The sequence below is a fragment of the Schistocerca cancellata genome, chromosome 10, assembly GCF_023864275.1.
Source record: "Schistocerca cancellata isolate TAMUIC-IGC-003103 chromosome 10, iqSchCanc2.1, whole genome shotgun sequence".
Classification (NCBI taxonomy): domain Eukaryota; kingdom Metazoa; phylum Arthropoda; class Insecta; order Orthoptera; family Acrididae; genus Schistocerca; species Schistocerca cancellata.
This window is the reverse complement of record NC_064635.1, coordinates 173,823,177-173,843,804: the sequence shown is the minus strand read 5'-3', so window position 1 is coordinate 173,843,804 and position 20,628 is coordinate 173,823,177.

Below are 20,628 nucleotides of genomic sequence, written 5' to 3'. Positions count from 1 at the left end.
AGAGTAAAAGTTTGCATTCAAGGATAAAATAAACGAGTGTTCATTCTGATAAATAATTATGTGAGATTCGAATGTAAATATTATTCGTTTCTGTCATTTTAATTACTACAGAAAGTTTCAGCTACGCTACGTTGACGTGGAGCTGGAGAGATTCACGAACGAGCCTAAATTAAACACGCGACTTTCAACAGACTCAAGAACATGTAACAAGAAATCTGCTACAGCTCTTTACGAACACATTACCACACGACAAAGCTCACAAAAGGCGAGTTTAAAGGACATTTTAATACACCATTTAAAAACCAAGAATACATTCTAATCTTGCCTATAAAACCATAAAATTCAGTAAAAATAACAATTAGTAAAGGAGTTTTGCTATTTAGGGAGTAAAATAACCGATGATGGTCGAAGTAGAGAGGATATAAAATGTAGACTGGCAATGGCAAGGAAAGCGTTTCTCAAGAAGAGGAATTTGTTAACATCGGGTATAGATTTAAGTGTCAGGAAGTCGTTCCTGAAAGTATTTGTATGGAGTGTAGCCATGTATGGAAGTGAAACATGGACGATAACTAGTTTGGACAAGAAGAGAATAGAAGCTTTCGAAATGTGGTGCTACAGAAGAATGTTGAAGATAAGGTGGGTAGATCACGTAACTAATGAGGAGGTATTGAGCAGGATTGGGGAGAAGAGAAGTTTGTGGCACAACTTGACTAGAAGAAGGGATCGGTTGGTAGGACATGTTTTGAGGCATCAAGGGATCACAAATTTAGCATTGGAGGGCAGTGTGGAGGGTAAAAATCGTAGAGGGAGACCAAGAGATGAATACACTAAGCAGATTCAGAAGGATGTAGGTTGCAGTAGATACTGGGAGATGAAGAAGCTTGCACAGGATAGAGTAGCATGGAGAGCTGCATCAAACCGGTCTCAGGACTGAAGACCACAACAACAACAATATTATGATCCTATGAATATTCGGTATGTAGACGCCTACATGATAAAAAATTTGGGTATATCATCGTACGTGGGGCATAAGTAAGGAAGGAGAAGTATACATAACAAGGTGCATAATATAGTATTGTCTAATTTTGACATGTGTTAAAGCACATAATTTTAGCGGTGCTACACATGAAAATGGGCGAAGGTGGTAACTGCAGTTGTTGAATTTCTATATGAATAATTTGAACTGTTAAGGCGACAATTACATCTTTTAAAAATGTGTATTCCATTACTGATCGGACTGGTAAAAAATTCGTGGACTAAATCTTGTATATCGGTGCACGTTCAGAGACCGTGAACAGTTATAATTGAAAGAAAATCAGCCCTCGGTCACTTATTTTAAACAAATTAACCTAGTTTCGACACTGCTAGGAGTGTCCTCCTCAGAATTTAAAATAAAGAATGGTCTATATTCTGTACCATGGTCACAGAATTATGACTAAACATGTATGATAGAGTATATGTACGCAAACGTCTGCCAGTCTTTCACGACGTTTCCGTACTTATACTCTATCATACATGTTTAGTCACAGTTTTGTGACCGAGATGCCTCGAGCTAGTGATGAATGCTTGCGTTAGATACGTATGCAATATACGGTTGTATGATCATATCAGTCCTTCATACTCCCAGCTAGGTTGGATACGCCCACATAAGGCACGCGATCTCCACACGATGTGCTTACTTCATCGATTTCTTAGCCACTGGTGCCCCCAATACTTATCTTCTCACATTAAACACCTATCATCATTCCACAACCGCAATACGAGATCGGATACGTCTAGCATCTTGGCTGTACCTTTACATAACACAAAATCTTTCTCTGTGTCATTCTCCATCTCAGCCATGCGACTATGGAATGCGCTCCCCTGTGATCTGCGTCTTATCCAGAACCACTTAACATTCAAGAGGGAACTCAAGACTTACATATTAGGGACGGTATAGCCACCATTGTTGTGCTCCTCTCATCTTTTTCTTTCTCCTCTCCATCACAGCTTCGAATTTTACCATTCTATTTCTCTTCCTCTAACCTATCTACCTCTTCTATATCTCTTTCACCCCATTCTATCGTCTTATGTCTCTGCTTGATGAGAATAACTCACAAGCTGCAAGAATATAACGAGAAAATTCCCAACTAGCAATAGGACTGACATTCATAAAAGAAAAAATATGTTTACTTTCCCATACATAGTCATTACTATTATTATTATTCTTGATTATTATAATTATTTTTTGATTGTTATAATTATCATTGTACTACTTTTATAATCTCTAATTTTTTTCTGTAACATTAATACTGTATAACATGTTATATGTCCTTAATGTTCTGCAGAAACTGAAATTTGTTGAATATGAGTATGCCTGGTTAGGTGTAAGAGAGGGCCTGAAGGCCCTAATCTTGCCAGGTAAAATAAATGCATAAATAAATAAAAATAAATAAATGTTATAGAATATAGACCATTCTCTATTTTAAATTCTGAGGAAGACACTCCTAACAATGTCGAAACCAGGTTAATTTGTTTAAAATTAGTGCCGACGGCTGATTTTCTTTCAATTGAAATTCGTAGACATATTTTTGACCCTTCAGCGAGCACACTATTATCATGGTAATCTCTTGTGAAAGACCGCCCCCCCCTCGTGGTAATGCAGAATTCGAACCACCTCTTCGAGACAATGAAAGAAAGCCTGCGCTAACCGAATCACTCTGGTAGCGAGGAATGGCGTGTTGAAATCTGGAAAAAAAAGCGGTGTTAACTCTCCACTTAACGATCGAATCCGTGTAACGACCCTTATCTCCGGTCCGCTGCTGTTATCTGCGAGTGCCGAGATAGCCACTGCTTTGCAAGATCGATACTACGCCTGGGTATTGACAACCAGCACCACTCCACGCTTACATGCGCGATACACGTAATATACTCACCCACTGCAGGCCTCTCGGTACTGACCAATTATTTTAATACCCAACCTGGCCTGTCCGCGCCCTCTTTCTCTCTCATTATTCATGATATCTCGAACTGTTATCTTATATTAAAATGTTTAACGTTAACTCGTAGCCAGCCGGAACAAACGCCTTGTTGTTTACTCTGTACAGCCGTTTAAATATTCCGGCACAATTGTAGCTGTGTAATGCTGAGACAGCAAAGGACCTCGAAGAGCAGCTGAACGGAATGGACAGTGTCTTGAAAGGAGGATATAAGATGAACATCAACAAAAGCAAAATGAGGATAATGGAATGTAGTCGAATTAAATCGGGTGATGCTGAGGGAATTAGATTAGGAAATGAGACGCTTAAAACAGTAAATGAGTTTTGCTATTTGGGGAGCAAAATAACTGATGATGGTCGAAGTAGAGAGGATATAAAATGTAGACTGGCAATGGCAAGGAAAGCGTTTCTGAAGAAGAGAAATTTGGTAACATCGAGTATAGATTTAAGTGTCAGGAAGTCGTTTCTGAAAGTATTTGTATGGAGTGTAGCCATGTATGGAAGTGAAACATGGACGATAAATAGTTTAGACAAGAAGAGAATAGAAGCTTTTGAAATGTGGTGCTACAGAAGAATGCTGAAGATTAGATGGGTAGATCACATAACTAATGAAGAGGTATTGATTGGGTTTGGGGAGAAGTTTGTGGTACAACTTGACTAGAAGAATTGATCGGTTGGTAGGACATGTTCTGAGGCATCAAGGGATCACGAATTTAGTAGTGGAGGGCAGCGTGGAGGGTAAAAATCATAGAGGGAGACCAAGAGATGAATATACTAAACAGATTCAGAAGGATGTAGGTTGCAGTAGTTACTGGGAGATGATGAAGCTTGCACAGGATAGAGTAGCATGGAGAACTGCATCAAACCATTTTCAGGATTGAAGACCACAGCAGCAACAACAAATGAAGGGAAGCTTCCCGAAAATCATGGTTGAACTAGACGATTGGAATTACTTTATATTTCCAGAACAGTGGTGTCTCAAACAAATGTTAAAAATGTGTGTCTAATGACAATCTCAACTGCGAGAATAACTGTTACATTGAAATGAATTATTTTCAGAATATATTCTTTTCATTTGGCGCTGACTGAGTGGATAATGTCCGAAAACCACAATAAGAAAAAACTAATATATCCTTGATCTCAAACTCCCTGTTTATTTTTACGTATAGTGGATACTCCTCGGAACTTACGTTACTGTTAACAGCAGCCTTTTCCAAGTGTCTTCAATCATTAACGACTACCCGATTTGGCACTCTTGCATGATGTACAGGGATGTAGGTCTTTTGTCCAGGCCGACAAGACCAACGATTTTACCTTCTCAAATGAAACCCTTCTTCGTGCAGCTACTGTCTGCTTATAACATCTGACCGTCGATGCGCTGTCATTGTTATTTGACTCTTGTAATTTCAGTAGGCGGAAAATGCTAGTTGTTGCTTCATTTAATTGGTCGTGCGAAAAACTTCTCCCAGCAGATTTACTGCTCCGAAAAATGAAAAACGATCTGAATGAAGCATTGTGTGGACGGGAATGTTTCTCTACGGAACAGTAAAGCTTACTTATCGAACTTCCTGGTACGTGCACATTTATTCCTCTAAAGACAATGTACTCTATGAAATCACGGCTTCATAGTAGTTTTGCTATAATATGTACTCATTCTACTTCTTCGCAGACAAAAGTAACTTTGTAATTATTTATCATATGCTGAATAACGCTAATATTCTTAACTCACCACTGATTTCCATTACAAAGATTGCAGTGCTTTGTGCTTCTCATATACGCTTAATGATTTCTTCCGACCGATGTAATTTTACAAACTCCACTCAAAGAACACAAGACATCAGTGTAGAAGCTGGACCTTTGTAACAGAAGTATTTGTATCTCTGGTTTGTATTCTCTCTGACCTCTGTGACTTCAGCTGTCTATGTCGCGCTTCCTGATTAATCTCAGATATTAAACGAACAAATTAATTTTTCTTTGGTCGTGGCTGACTGATATCTTTACATGTAATATCTACAACTCATACAATATACAAAGTTACTAACGTAATTCACTTTAGTATCAATACATGGGAAAATTACATGAAATCCATAATGTTTTTTCCTTCGTTACCGACCACAATCACAATGTAATTTTTGAATGAAATTGACGCCGCTTAACTGTTAAGTTTATTATATTCATTTATACACACAATCGTGATTTCTGGTTTATAATCACTATCAAGCGCAAAAGGTGAAAATAATCATTAAATATCCGACATCTCTGAATAAAATGTAGTTGTCGAAATGTTACTATAGGCTACATGCATGGTCGTAAACAGAGTGTTTCAGAAGTGATGATCAATATGACAGGAATGACCATTTGAAACAAAAACTCAAGTAAACATGGCGTCTAAAACACAAACCTTAAGAGCTATTAACAATTCTTGATCTTTGATACGGTGAAACAAATCTCTTCTACTGCAAGCTCTTTGCTTTCCTTATTTTGGGAAGTGGCACTATGGATCAAAACAGAAAAAAAATTTTCCAGTGAACATGCGCTCTAAAATGCATATATTAAGAGCAATGAGCACTTTTTCATCTTCACTACTTTGAATCATAACCCTTGTAATGAACAAATGCTCATTCCTGTCATATCCCTGAATATGGACTGTCACATCCGAAACGCCTGTTTACCAGTCGTGTCAGTATGAGCTCAAAGTATGAACTGAAAACAGCTATTAGGCTGTGTGTGATAATGTCAGCTATAATACCTGCTTTTACTTCGTATAATGTAACTGGTATATACGACCACACATGCATCGTAAAATTTCGATGACTACGTGCCATTCAGACGTGCGGATATTTAATGACTTTCTTTCAACCTTTACAGTCGTTAATGACAATAAATCGGAGATCGCGATGGTGTAAAATAACTGAGTAATGATTTAAAAAATTACAATTTGATGGCGGCAATTTCACTCAAAAAATAGCTATATGAATTTCGTTCAAGCTGCAGATGAACTTATTGTAGTGGGTGCTTCTCTGGTCTGTTCGTTTTTCTGTGTCTCACATTTAGGCCTGTATCTGCATCCAACTCCGCAAAATGTTGTCAAGTGCACGGCAGACAGTACTTCCCACATTCTTCGGCCGGCCGGTGTGGCCGAGCGGTTCTAGGCGCTTCAGTCTGGAAGTGTGTGTGTGATGTCCTTAGGTTTAAGTAGTTCTAAGTTCTAGGAGACTGATGACCTCCGCTGTTAAGTCCCATAGTGCTCAGAGCCATTTTGAACCACATTCTTCCCGATTCTCTCGCGTCCTCTTAAAGAGGAGACTGTATACCGAAATGTCATAAATCGCCGGCCGCTGTGGCCAAGCGGTTCTAGGCGCTTCAGTCCGGAACCGCGCTGCTGCTACGGTCGCAGGTTCGAATCCTGCCTCGGGCATGGATGTGTGTGATGTCCTTAGGTTAGTTAGGGTTTAAGTAGTTCTGAGTCTAGGGGACTGATGGCCTCAGACGTTACGCCCATAGTGCTTAAAGCCATTTGAACCATTTGTACTGTGAATATTTTGGAAGAACTGGAGGTACACAAAAAATCTCGAAATAAAAAGCATCTAAGGGTTCAACTGCTCAATAGCTGTAAAACAATTATTATCAAGAAGAAATTCATGTTACAACGGGCATGTGAGTATAATAGCACAGCAGAAAGCTCACAGTTGATCCCTGGATCGTCAGTTCCACCTAAACCTAAGTAGAAATATAATCTATAAAAATACGTTCTTGAAAATAACTAAGACGTAAATAAGATTTACTATTTGCAACACTCACAGGACTTTTGAAAATGGCTTGTAAATGGAAATAGGCTAGCTCTTTGTGTAGAGACAAGGAAATAAATATTACATTGTAGCTACTGGAAACGACTTCTTGTAAAATGTCCTGTTCAGAAGTAGCATTCTACAGGCCCTACTGTCAAAAAACTGTTGAAATTTAATGACTGGTTAGGCCTACGCTTAGTTTATAATTATATCACAGGTTTTATTTCTTCTGTTTTGGAGTTACGACGCCACTTCTCGCTGGTGCAACAGTTTCGCACAGAGGGAACCTCATCGAATTGGTCCGGCGAGCTTCAGCTGGTCCAGGAGGCATCGGGCGCAGCTTCCGCAGGGGGCGTGGCCTCACCCCGCCCGGCCCCGCCCCGCCGCTTCCCCATTGGCCCAACGCCGTCCCCTACCCCTGCGCCGGCCGGCCCCCTGTGTGACCCATTCTAGCGCGCGGATGCGCGTGCAGCTGCGCCTTTCGGAGACAGCTGTGCGCTGTCGCGCCCTGCGCCCTCGAAAGGGACTGCCGCGCTTCTCTCACGCCCTTCGCAGCACAAAAGGGCGCGGCGCGATTTCACACGGACCCGCGGCCCTTCCAAAATGGCGGTCGGCCCGCCGGTACCTGGCCTGGAGAGGGGGGCACGCGTCCCGCGACAATGACGGCTATTGTGACGGCCCACAATGCGGCTACATCTGTACGCAACGGCCGACGCCTGCTAAACGAAAACTAAACTACACGCGCCCGCAAGCGTCCGCGCCGTTCACAATGTCCGACCGGGCTCCAAAGCCGCTCTTCACGCCTCGCTGGAGATTTCGATCGCGGCGTCTGTTGTGTTCCGTGTTTACGCCTCCAACAGCGGACACGCTGTCGCCGTAAAGCCATACTGTCTGTGAGTCAGCCTCACCACGCCTTACTATCAACCATTATTCTCGTCTGAGGCCCGTCGTATTCAATCACTACGGATCCCTACCACCACCTAACCACGAAGAAACTCCTTGGAAAACCTCAGTACCAAAGTATCAATGGAAAGCAATTTCTTCTGAAGCCAGTATCGCTAAATATTATTTATTTCACGCTGACCGGTTTCACAGAGGCTTGCTGTTATCATCTGATCTACAAACCCAAATGAAGGATAAATGTCATTGAAAGAAAAAAATTATAATTCTATAAAAGTACAATTTTCCAACGTTGTATAATTAATATTTTTTTCTTTATTGATATTTCATCCCACCCCCTCTCGCCCTGCTGTCTGTCTGTCTGGGCTGTCAGTAGTGCAATTCTCCGCTCTTCAACCAAGCAAATAAAAAATACTTCAGTGAGAAATACAAACAAATGGTTCAAATGGCTCGGAGCACTATGGGACTTAACTTCTGAGGTCATCAGTCCCCTAGAACTTAGAACTACTTAAACCTAACTAACCTAAGGACATCACACACATCCATGTCCGAGGCATGATTCGAACCTGCGACCGTAGCGGTCACGCGGTTCCAGACTGTAGCGCCTAGAAACGCTCGGCCACTTCGGCCGGCCGACAAACGAAGTTTAGGTCTGTTTCCTACTTTAAATTAAAAGTCAAAGGCGGACAGTTAAAAAACCTGAAAGATATACTTTTTAATTTAATTTAATCCATATTTCGCAGCTTCAAGAGTTTTTAATTTAATTTAATCCATATTTCGCAGCTTCAAGCGTTACTGTATTCAATACGCTGGACGTATGAATTAAAAAAACGCCTACAGTCACAACTTCTCGTGTTTTATGAACTACACGATTCATTTCGGACATTGTGGGTGTATCATCAGGTGTAATTTGTCTTAATACTCGCTTTAGTTCTTCTCTTGAATGAGGTGAAATGCATATTCCTGTCACGAAATGTTTAATGTTAGGTTATGAGCCAGCCGGGGTGGCCGAGCGGTTCTAGGCGCTACAGTCTGGAACCGCGCGACCGCTACGGTCGCAGGTTCGAATCCTGCCTCAGGCATGGATGTGTGTGATGTCCTTAGGTTAGTTAGGTTTAAGTACTTCTAAGTTCTAGGGGACTGATGACCTCAGAAGTTAAGTCCCATAGACCTCAGAGCCATTTTTTAGGTTATGAATTTCGTAAGTCAAGCGCGGAAAATATGAGTGAAATAGTAGAAAAGATGAACAGTGTAAGCAAAAGCATAAATTTCTTGGATATTAAAATTACCAACCACCAACCAGCATTCACAGGAAACGCACATACACAGACATAACACTGGATAACTCATCATGCCATCCCACTACACAGAAACACGCTGCATTTAGGTCCATGCAACTCACAGTACACTCCCGTGATTTACAAGAAAACACCTCAAGAATGAGATAGACAGAATAAAGAGCATTGCCACAAGCTACACAGCCAAAACAATTTACAATTTAAACAAACAAATTCACAAAAATAAGACAAAGAATGGAAACACAGTTAAAGAAAAGAAAATATTCGCCAGTATCCCATACCTGGGCCCCATATCACATAAAATCGCTAACCTCTTCAGAATAACAAATCTAACAGTTGCATTCTCAACTAATTATAAGTTAGGAAACTTACTCGCCCATAACATAAAATCAAATACGCTTACATATAGCAATAGCGGAGTGTACAATGTATCATGCCCCAGTTGTCCTGCCCACTATGTAGGGAAAACAGGCAGAAACTTCAAGACCCGTTTCCAAGAACACGTAAATGCTTTCAGGCTCAACTTCTAAAAGTCAGTCATTGCACAACATAAGGTGGAAACAAGACATGTCATCAGTAGTCTAGAAAACAATATGGTAGCACTACATAACGAAGCCAGTGGCAAGACCCTGAATCTGCTGTTTTAACAGAACAACGGGAGATATACCTCCACAAAATCAAAAAACCGGAATCTATGTTAAATGAACAAACAGATTCCGCAAGCCATAGTTATTTGTGTAATTTTAAAGACCTACTCTAAAGTTATTTCCTGCATATGTCAGTTGTTTAATAGTTGAATCTTTAGCGCTGGCCGGAGTGGCCGTGCGGTTCTAGGCGCTACAGTCTGGAGCCGAGCGACCGCTACGGTCGCAGGTTCGAATCCTGCCTCGGGCATGGATGTGTGTGTTGTCGTTAGATTAGTTAGGTTTAATTAGTTCTGAGTTCTAGGCGACTGATGACCTCAGAAGTTGAGTCGCATAGTGCTCAGAGCCATTTTTGTATCTTTCGCACTACGAATAAATTCATCTTTGACAACACCATGTACAAAAACATCTGTGAAGTGTTTACAAACATGTGTTTGCAAATGTGCCTCTTGAATCAAGTGACGTGTGCGAAAACTGGTGCTAAAACGTTAAAAACGCTTTTCTTGTTTTATGTGGTAAGTTTACACTGTTAATCTTTTCCACTATTTCGCACGTATTTTCCGCGTTTGACTTACGCAATTCATTACCTAACATTAAAGCTTTTCGTGACAGGAATATGCATTTCACCTCATTCAAGAGAAGAGCTAAAGCATGTTTTACGACAAATTGCACATGATGATAGACCCACAGGGCCAGAAATTCATTGTGTAGTTAATAAAACACAAGAAGTTGTGACTGAAGGCGTTTTTAAATTCACACCTCCAGTGGAAAGATATACTTTTAAAACACATTACCGCAAGGGGAAAGTCTTCTGATAAAAACGCGGAACCCCTCCACTTCCACTTAAAAGAACCTGCACTAGGGTGAGAGGTACTGCCAGAGGAGAAAGTATGTTCCACGTGGGTAGAAGGATAGGGGTCTGTTAGGTACGAAAACTACGGAGGTGAGGGATAGGAGATGAGGGAGGTAGTGGAAAATACAGTTGGTGGTTAAGGCAGAGGTGAGGAATAATGTTTCGTATGGTTAGGGCAGTAGTCCAGTGAAACTGTCAGAAAAAAGCCTGTACCTTGCAAAAGGTGGGGTAGAAGATTTTATTTTTTAACTCGTTCATATTGTTGGAAAGGTTAGAAAACCAAGTTTTGCCAACAAAATTTCTCTTGGGAAAACTTTCCGCAGTCAAAAAACTTCGAAAATTTCGGACTTTTTTCAGTTTTTTCAAAATATCTCAGTTTCATTTGCTCCTACCGCTTTGACGTCTATTTTCTTTTTTAAAGAGTACAAAATTCTCTACAATTACCTACCTAATTAGGGTGCCTATTGCAGCTAATAATAGTTCAGTTTCCCGAGGCAATTTATTTTGTGTGTGTGCGTGCGTGCGTGTGTGTGTGTGTTTGTGTGTGTGTCTATGTCTCTTAATGATGTATTTTTATATTTATAGTTTGACAAATACCAGGGCTGAGGTGGCCCATAGTGAACTTCAGGTAGTGATGTTAGATGGTTCAAATGGCTCTGAGCACTATGGGACTTAACTTCTGAGGTCATCAGTCCCCTAGAACTTAGAACTACTTAAACCTAACTAACCTAAGGACTTCACACAGCGAGTAATGTTAGAATCACAATAGTTGGATGCCCAGCAATCCTCATGTTGCATACAGAGAAATTGAATACATGAAAGTGGGGTGGTAAATTCCAACATATAACACGATGTATAATGTATTTATACTACACAAACAGAAACTGAAAAAATAGTGTTCAAAAATAAGGTATCTTGCCACTATGCTCAAAATTTGAAAAATTGGTATTTTTAGAGGCGCTTCAGCGGCTTAGATATTGGGAGTAGAAAAAATGGCAACAATCAAATTTGTAGAGAATTTTTTGCTCTTTAAAAAAGAAAATAGACGTCAAAGCGATAGGAGCAAATAAAACTGAGATATTTTGAAAAAAACTGAAAAAAGTCCGAAATTTTCCACGTGTTTTGACTGCAGAAAGTTTTCCCAAGCTAAATTTTGTTGGAAAAACTCGGTTTTCTAATCTTTTCAACCAATTTTGTTGGAAAAACTCGGTTTTCTAATCTTTTCAACCATATCAACGAGTTGAAAAAATAAACTCTTCTACCCCCACCTGTCGCAAGGTATATCTGCTATTTGACTGGACTACAGTGGTTGCAAGATGAATCGGATGGAGATGGATGGAGAGGGGAAAAGGAGAGATCTCATTGTCTGGGAGAGGGAAAATAAATGAAATACCTTCGGAAATTTAAAGTGTTTACATATCAGTCGCATAGCGAGAACATATTCCACTCATTATACAGCGTAAGCACATTGATTTGTTAATAATAAGAAGATAAAAATATAAAATACAGAATCGCAAAGTGTGTACGCTGAGTGAAATGGCATAGGTGTAAAATGTAACGTCGTAAACCGACAGCATGACGTTACAACCCGGGGGCTGGGTGTCCTCATCATTTTATCATCATCATTCGTGATAGTGGCTAGATTGGATTGTGAAAAAACGGACTGCGTAGAAACTGAGACTTGGTACGGGCGCTAATGGCCACGCTGTTGAGCGCCCCACAAACCATCATCATGATCGTCATCATCATCATCATCATCATCATCATCATGGATGTGCAGCTCTGGACAGAGCGTGCGCTTGCAGAAAATGTCAACAAGTGGCGCTAGTGTACCAATACAGCGTTTAACTTACATAGAAAAATTTTAACCCTTAACATACCGAGTGAATCAAGCATTCACAGACGAAATTTTGTACCACAAAGAGAAGTTTACTGGTATCAACATGAAATAATAGACCGGGAATTCAGTGTCGGTTCTACTTTGAACCAAAACTCTGGCAGCTTGCACTGAAAGAGAGAGGAACAAGATAACACCAAAAATTACAAGTGTACCTAATGTAAAGAATTTACTAATTCACGAGTAAAATGTTTTATTTTTTTTTAAGTATGTGAAACCTTCCCGTCTCCTCTATATCTCTTTTGTTACGCAACCTTCCCTTCTACAATAACCTGTGAAACCTTTCCTTTGGATTTCTTCCTCTTGCTTAATAATAACAAATGAAATCTTCCCTTTGACATTAATTCTCTTTCTCCGTCTTCGCATTCAAATTTAATTGCTGCTTATTAAAAGTGATTTTGTGATTATTTCGACGAAACATAGAATGTGTCGTCGTCGTGGCCCTCAGCCGTTACCTGCAATAACCCAAAACTGTTGCTTACCTTTTTTACTGTTATTGGATCGCCATCTGACTGCTACATCGAACTGCGACATGAATATACTTACTCTGTTTTACTGTACTCTATCAGCTGCTGGTGGGCTTTCATAATAAGTGGCTGCATTTATTACCAAAGCTGACGTTATTCTTTAATAGTAAAGCTCACTTTATTCTTTAATTAATTTGACTGAAGTTACGTAATTCATAGTTAAACTTTTTCTTGACAACAACAAAATGTTTGCAAAGTTTTACGTTGATGGTTTTTTGGGATGGATTATAATCAGTGATGCAACATTACTGGCAAAAATTAATTATATTCTGAAAACGTTTCTTCAAATATTTACTGCTGGTAATGAAATGATATTACAAACCTTCAAATGGGACCTACTTTTTACAATAATCTTACAACTAGCATTGCGCAAACATACCTTCGGTAGTCTTGAGTTTCGCAAAGAAAATAATTCAATAATATTAGTTCCTCTTATGACAATAGTTAGCTGATGTCTCTGTACATCCGTTTATAATCTCTTGTAAATCATAGCTGGTGGCTGGCAGGCACACCGCTCCTCTCAACCTCTCGCTTCAGACCTGCTACCGACTCGCTTCACATCTCGCTTACTACTGACTTCCTACGAACGCTAAAGTGCGATATCTCCTGCCAACAATGCTTTGACAATCCCTGCTACCATTACAAAATGTATCAATGCGCGGTCTTTCCCGCTCTTTTCTTAAAATGTATCCATACGCAGTCTCTCCCGCCCTTTCAAAAATTATATCAATTTGCGGCCTCTCTTGCCAACAATGCTTTGGTGCAGACATTCCCTGCTACCACAATTATTTCCAACATGACAAATATTAATTATCCCTACTTAATCCTATTAATAAAATATAAACATCTTTCATAAATTGTGGTTTGACAATAGACAATAAAAATATACAAGTCTTACATATGTATTAACACAATCGTGAAGTAGAAGAGCGAAGATAATAATCATACCACTGACAGTTAAGAGCAAATGTAAATGAGCGTTCCAAGTTATTAAAAATTAATTTACAAAAAAGTTACAGGTTGAGAATAAATACCAACAGCTGACAATTAGATACGATAAACGTACAGGTGGGTAAGTTCTAATTACATTAAAATAGGAACATTTGTAAGCTATACCATCCTTTCATTTCAGACAATCCGTCTATAAAAATGAAGCACGTACTGTCAACTGGACATGCTGTTACAAGAGAACTGTTTTTTTAGGTTCTTATTCTATGGTTTATTTATACGATAAATCGTAATAATGTAGAGCGAGCCATTACTGTTAAGGTGATCAGTCCCTAACCTTAAACACTACTTAACCTAAATTATCCTAAGGACAAACACACACGCCCATACCCGAGGGAGGACTCGAACCTCCACCGGGATCAGCTACTCAGTCATGGACTGTGCGGCTGATCCTGGCGGGAGTTCGAGTCCTCCCTCGGGCATGGGTGTGTGTGTTTGTCCTTAGGATAATTTAGGTTAAGTAGTGTGTAAGCTTAGGGACTGATGACCTTAGCAGTTAAGTCCCATAAGACTTCAGACACATTTTTTTGAGCTATTTCACATTCACATCGAAAATTAATTTGTAAATATGACTACATGTTGAACATTTGTGCTGTATGTTGTCTCTCTTTTCTTACTTTTTTAATAATACAGATGCAAATTAGTAATTCCTATCCATCACCTTTTACACAATACAGCAATAGATATTCTTCTGTGGCAGAGGAGTAGCTGTCAACGAGTAGCTTTTTCAATTCGTTTTCCAATTTTACTTTGCTTTCAGCCAGACAATTTATATCACTGGGAAAGTTATCAAAAATTTTAGCTGCAGAATTGTGCACTCCTTTCTGTGCTAAAGACGACTTTACTGTGGAGTAATGAATGTCATTCTCCATACTGTTATTGTAAGTAGTTACACCATTGTTCCTTTTGAACTGCGGTGGAGTACTTAAAACCACCTTCATGAGGGAGGGAATAAGTATATTGCGAAGCAGCAGTCAGGATGCCCAACTCCTTAAACAGATGTCTACAAGATGATAGTGGGTGAGCACCACATATTGCTCTTACAGCAGCTTTTGAGCAAGAAGACTTTCTTTCTTAAAGATGAGTCACCCCAGAACATTATTCCATATGACATTATTAAATGAAGATATGCAGAATATGTGAACCTACTGGTTTGTTTCTCCCCAAGATTTGCAATGATTCTAAGTACAAACTAAGTCGGTTTGCAATGATTCTAAGTACAAACTAAGTCGGTTTAGGAGTTCCAAAATGTACTGTTTCCAGATTAAAATCTCATCAATACGGACGCCTAAGAATTTTGAAGTTTTGTTATTTCTTCAGATTTATTCTCAAACCAGGAAAAGTATGTGTGCAGCCCTGTGAACATGACTGTTGTCGTGTTGGATGGCGGAAGTGTGCGCACTAAATTCAGTGCGAAGGTCCAGAAGAAATCGCCGTACACGGTCACCGAATAGGTTCAAGTAAACGTCTTCTGATTTTAAACACTTCCGCTGCCCACCAAACTCTCCAGACATGAACGTAATTGAGCATAATTGGGATGTCTTGCAACGTGCTGTTCAGAAGAGGTTCCCCCCCCCCTCCCCCTCCCCCTCATATCCTTACGGATTTATTGACAGTCATGCAGGATTCATGGTATCAATTACCTCCAGCACTACTTCAGACATTTAGCCGAGTCCACGCCACGGCATTTCTGCGTGCTCGCCGGCGCCCTAGACGATATTAGGTAGGTGTACCAGTTCCTTTGGCTCTTAAGTACAGCGTTATTACAAATGATTGAAGCGATTTCATAAATTCACTGTAGCCCCATTCATTGACATATGGTCACGACACACTACAGATACGTAGAAAAACTCATAAAGTTTTGTTCGGCTGAAGCCGCACTTCAGATATCTGCCGCCAGAGCGCTCGAGAGCGCAGTGAGACAAAATGGCGACAGGAGCCGAGAAAGCGTATGTCGTGCTTGAAATGCACTCACATCAGTCAGTCATAACAGTGCAACGACACTTCAGGACGAAGTTCAACAGAGATCCACCAACTGCTAACTCCATTCGGCGATGGTATGCGCAGTTTAAAGCTTCTGGATGCCTCTGTGAGGGGAAATCAACGGGTCGGCCTGCAGTGAGCGAAGAAACGGTTGAACGCGTGCGGGCAAGTTTCACGTGTAGCCCGCGGAAGCCGACGAATAAAGCAAGCAGGGAGGTAAACGCACCACAGCCGACGGTTTGGAAGATCTTACGGAGAGGGCTAAAGCAGAATGCCAGTTCGGCATTTCTTAAACAGGAGATTGGAAAACCGATGGATCGGTCGTGGTGGAGATCATGATCAGCAATTCATGTCATGGCCTCCACGCTCTCCCGACTTAACCCCATGCGATTTCTTTCTGTGGGGTTATGTGAAAGATTCAGTGTTTAAACCTCCTCTACCAAGAAACGTGCCAGAACTGAGAGCTCGCATCAACGATGCTTTCAAACTCATTGATGGGGACATGCTGCGCCGAGTGTGGGAGGAACTTGATTATCGGCTTGATGTCTGCCGAATCACTAAAGGGGCACATATCGAACATTTGTGAATGCCTAAAAAAACTTTTTGAGTTTTTGTATGTGTGTGCAAAGCATTGTGAAAATATCTCAAATAATAAAGTTATTGTAGAGCTGTGAAATCGCTTCAATCATTTGTAATAACCCTGTATATACCGTCTTCCGTGAAGGTAAAATTCTCCATTTTGGGAGCTGGTTACACAAGAGAGAGCATAACTGACGTTATACTCTATATCTGTTTCTAGGAGAATTTCTTGCATTTTTCAAAATCTGTCGATGAAATTACCGAAAAGCGACATGTATGGATTTTAGTAAAATAATAACGAAATGTGCGTTCAAGAAGGAATACTTAATAATGGCCAAAGCATTATTTCCATTGACGTCTACAACGACTTTCTTAGCTTACCTCATCAACCGTATATTTCAAAATATTGTACAGAGAGGTAGCAAGGCTGTAGAATTATCCGCACCGGAGGCATTCGTTTTGGTGGCAGGAGAGATACGAATCGACGCAACTATCTTGGCGTCCGTGAAGGCTAGGGGTACGAGCTTTCCACGGAGAGATAGATAAATAGATGAGATTAGATACCGGTCCCTGTATAATTAGCAGCGCCTGCATCACGTGACGGGAAACCATAACGAACGACGTAATAGTGAACATTCCGACAATGCGTTGCCAGAATCACGCAATAAGCGCGTGTTACTGCCGGACAGCGAATGCTCCGCTCAGGTTCGCGGAAGCTGTTCCTCCCAGCACTAGAACCGTGAATGGATACACGGCCGCAAGACCGACTGTCAACATTCTCTCCACAGTTTTTATTCTTTATAAAGAACTAAATTTCGTAGGTTAATTGAGGAAGCTAATGTTGCATAACACAGAAGTATCAGACATGTTCAGCGTAACAATTACTGAACTATTGTAACACCGACAACGCCTCTCGGTGTTAATAAACCAAAATAGCTCCCACATTAGCTCCCATGCCCCCGAAATATAAATTCAGAAAATGTCCCAAGCCCCTCCACAAGTAGTAATTTTCGAAATAGAAATAAGAGACAAATAGAGGGAAATCTATAGTAGAAAAATAATAGAAAAAGAAAAGAATTTTAATCATAAATTTTGGAATCATGGAAGGGGTGAAAAACGATAGAAATGGTTAAATTATTAGTTAATCTTATATATGAGAAAATCAATATTATAGTCACAGGACGTAGGTCTTGAACGCCAAAGATAGCGTTTACTAAAGTTTAAATAGACATACTATGCAATATGTTACTCCAGTCTCTATCCTCTAGTCTGTTCGAAGTCAAGTAGGACGTACAACTTTAGGGAGCAACAATAGGAGCTTTATTAATCCAGGGCACAAGAATAAATCGCGACGAGATTGTTTTTTGGGAAGCATTAATTTCAGATCAGAATTAGAACTTTTGTCATATTAGAGGAACGGGGAGGTGAACAATAATCTCTCTGACTTTAACGCACTTCGTGTGAAGGTTTAAATATTTTACGGAATTAACCATTTTTGGACAGATTCGGACTTTGTATTGTGATAGTGGAAAAGCTTTACTTCACGCGACTAGTAATCATAGTTCGTGACATTTTATGGACATTAAACGGGAACAATCTTTTTATCGAAAGTGACAGAACATTGTTTAGCATCTCTGATATTGACGGGATTCCAGATTAGATACTTATTCAAAGAACCGCTTTGAATGCGATCGTGTGAATGAACAGATTTATTAATAATTATTGTCAAATAAAATAACGTGTTAATTTGGAACTGACTATTCGTCTTGAACTTTACTTCGATTTAGGTTCATAAATAATTAGGTTACGTGATTTTCACCAAAAATAAACTGCAGACTAGTAACTGAAACAAGTGAACGAGAATCTATTGAAAACACTAGTATTAATTTACTTATGGTTTTTTCCTTCAGAACTGGGAAGACAATACGTGTAGTGACTCACTGGGGTTAATTTAAGAACTAGCCGGGATAAAACAAAACCTTCAATACCAGTCAATGTATAGATAAATTAACATTCCTACTTTCATGCAAGATACAGAAGTCGGGACAGAAAAAAGCGTCGCTACACTATATGAAGAAAAAAAAACGTAAATTAGTTACAAACTTCGGCGTGCACACTCTTTATTCAACTTGTAAACGTCACAACAGGTATTCCTAGGTAGGTTATGACATTTCCGATATGCCAGGCATCATTGGTGACGCAGACGAATAGCGAATTTCCCCATGACCCGCGGAAGTGTCGGAAATCATTGCTGTCGATGACATCCTGAATGGCTGTTTTCAGCTCAGCAATGGTTTTGGAGTTATTGCTGTACAGCTTGTCTTTAAAGTAGCACAACAAAAAGGAGTGGCATGTGTTCAGATCCGGAGAAAATGGCGGTCAATCGAGGCCCATGCCAGTGACCTGTGGGTACCCCAGAGCCAGAATACGGTCCCCAAAGTTCTCCTCCAGGACATCAAACGATCTCCTGCTTCGATGGAGTAGAGCTCTCACTTCCATGAACCACATCTTGTCGAAATGAGGGTCACTTTGGATAATGGGGATGAAACTTCCTGGCAGATTAAAACTGTGTGCCCGACCGAGACTCGAACTCGGGACCTTTGCCGTTCGCGGGCAAGTGCTCTACCATCTGAGCTACCGAAGCACGACTCACGTCCGGTACTCACAGCTTTACTTCTGCCAGTATCTCGTCTCCTACCTTCCAAACTTCACAGAAGCTCTCCTGCGAAACTTGCAGAACTAGCACTCCTGAAAGAAAGGATATTGCAGAGACATGGCTTAGCCACAGCCTGGGGGATGTTTCCAGAATGAAATTTTCACTCTGCAGCGGAGTGTGCGCTGATATGAAACTTCCTGGCAGTCATAATACATATATATCAGTTCATGACATCGAGTCTTACGAATTTACTCTCTCTAATAGACACACGTCCAGATCATCCGCTCTCAAAACTCCGCCAGCTCACTCCCCACGTCCACCACTGCTGGCGGCTCGCCTCCAACTGCACAACGCTGCGCGCTGTTCACCGTAGAGAATATGTCAACAATGCCAACCAGCCACAGACTGCACACAGCATAGTCACTGATTTTGATACAGAGCGCTACGTGGCGTTACCAACATAAAAACCAAAACAGCCTACTTACAAGTGTATCTTCCTCACTTCAAGATGCTAGTTTCTATGTAACGGACGTGAAGACGACTTGTAGCTTAGGCGCAACCGGCCAATGAAAATATATTTGCGATCTTGACCGTTAAGGATACTTCAGAGTCCACAGGTGTAAAACAACATATCACTTGTTATTTGACCATTACAAATAATATTTTGTTTTCTTCCTCAGTGTTACGGAAATAGTCAAATTCAGGTACTCACTGTTTTTATGTCAGTCCTACTTTCACCTCGTTTCTTGTCTGCAACCATAAATTTTCTCTCCTTGGTATTTTTTTTTTAATTTCACTTTTGTTATCTCTTGCATAAGATCTTAAGCATTTTATTCACTTCTTTCCCTGAGTTTGCTGCTATTGCAATGTCATCGGCGAACGTGAGGCAGTGAATATGAATACCATTTAACTATTTGACACGGCTGGAAACCCAAGAACAATTTGTTCAGGTTTTTTTGTGTCTCTTATTGTTTTTTTTTTTTCACCTTTATCGACGATTATTTTATGAACTGTTTGATCGCACATCTTTCAATACTGTAGCCCCTGTATATATCGATTTAACGAAATTTCAGTGCTATAATCGCCGTGTGCGTTACATGGTGACAGCTTCACCAGCTTGCCCTCTCGTACCTCACGTGGCGCGCTGCTTGCCAGTTCTCCATCGATTACCCTTCCGGGCTCTCTCTGCGGTCGCCATCTTGGCTCAGGGCGCAGCGCCTTACCTGACCAAAGGGTTCTCCCCAAAGAGGTACAGAACAGCTACAGACTGAGGCTATGGGACGTTATCCAGCGCTCCCTGCGGGTCCGCGCCGTACTATTTATTACACGTCACGTTTCGGGAAATTCTGCAGTTGTTTTGGGCGTGAGGGAGCTCGTGTATGGAACTGTAAGCTACGCAGTTGCTGAGTTTCTTCCCGGAATCGTGGTTGCCGGCTAGAGTACAAATGCACGCACGCGCCGAATTAAAGATTTAAGACTGGTGTAAATATTTTTTATTACGATTCTATAAAAAGCTG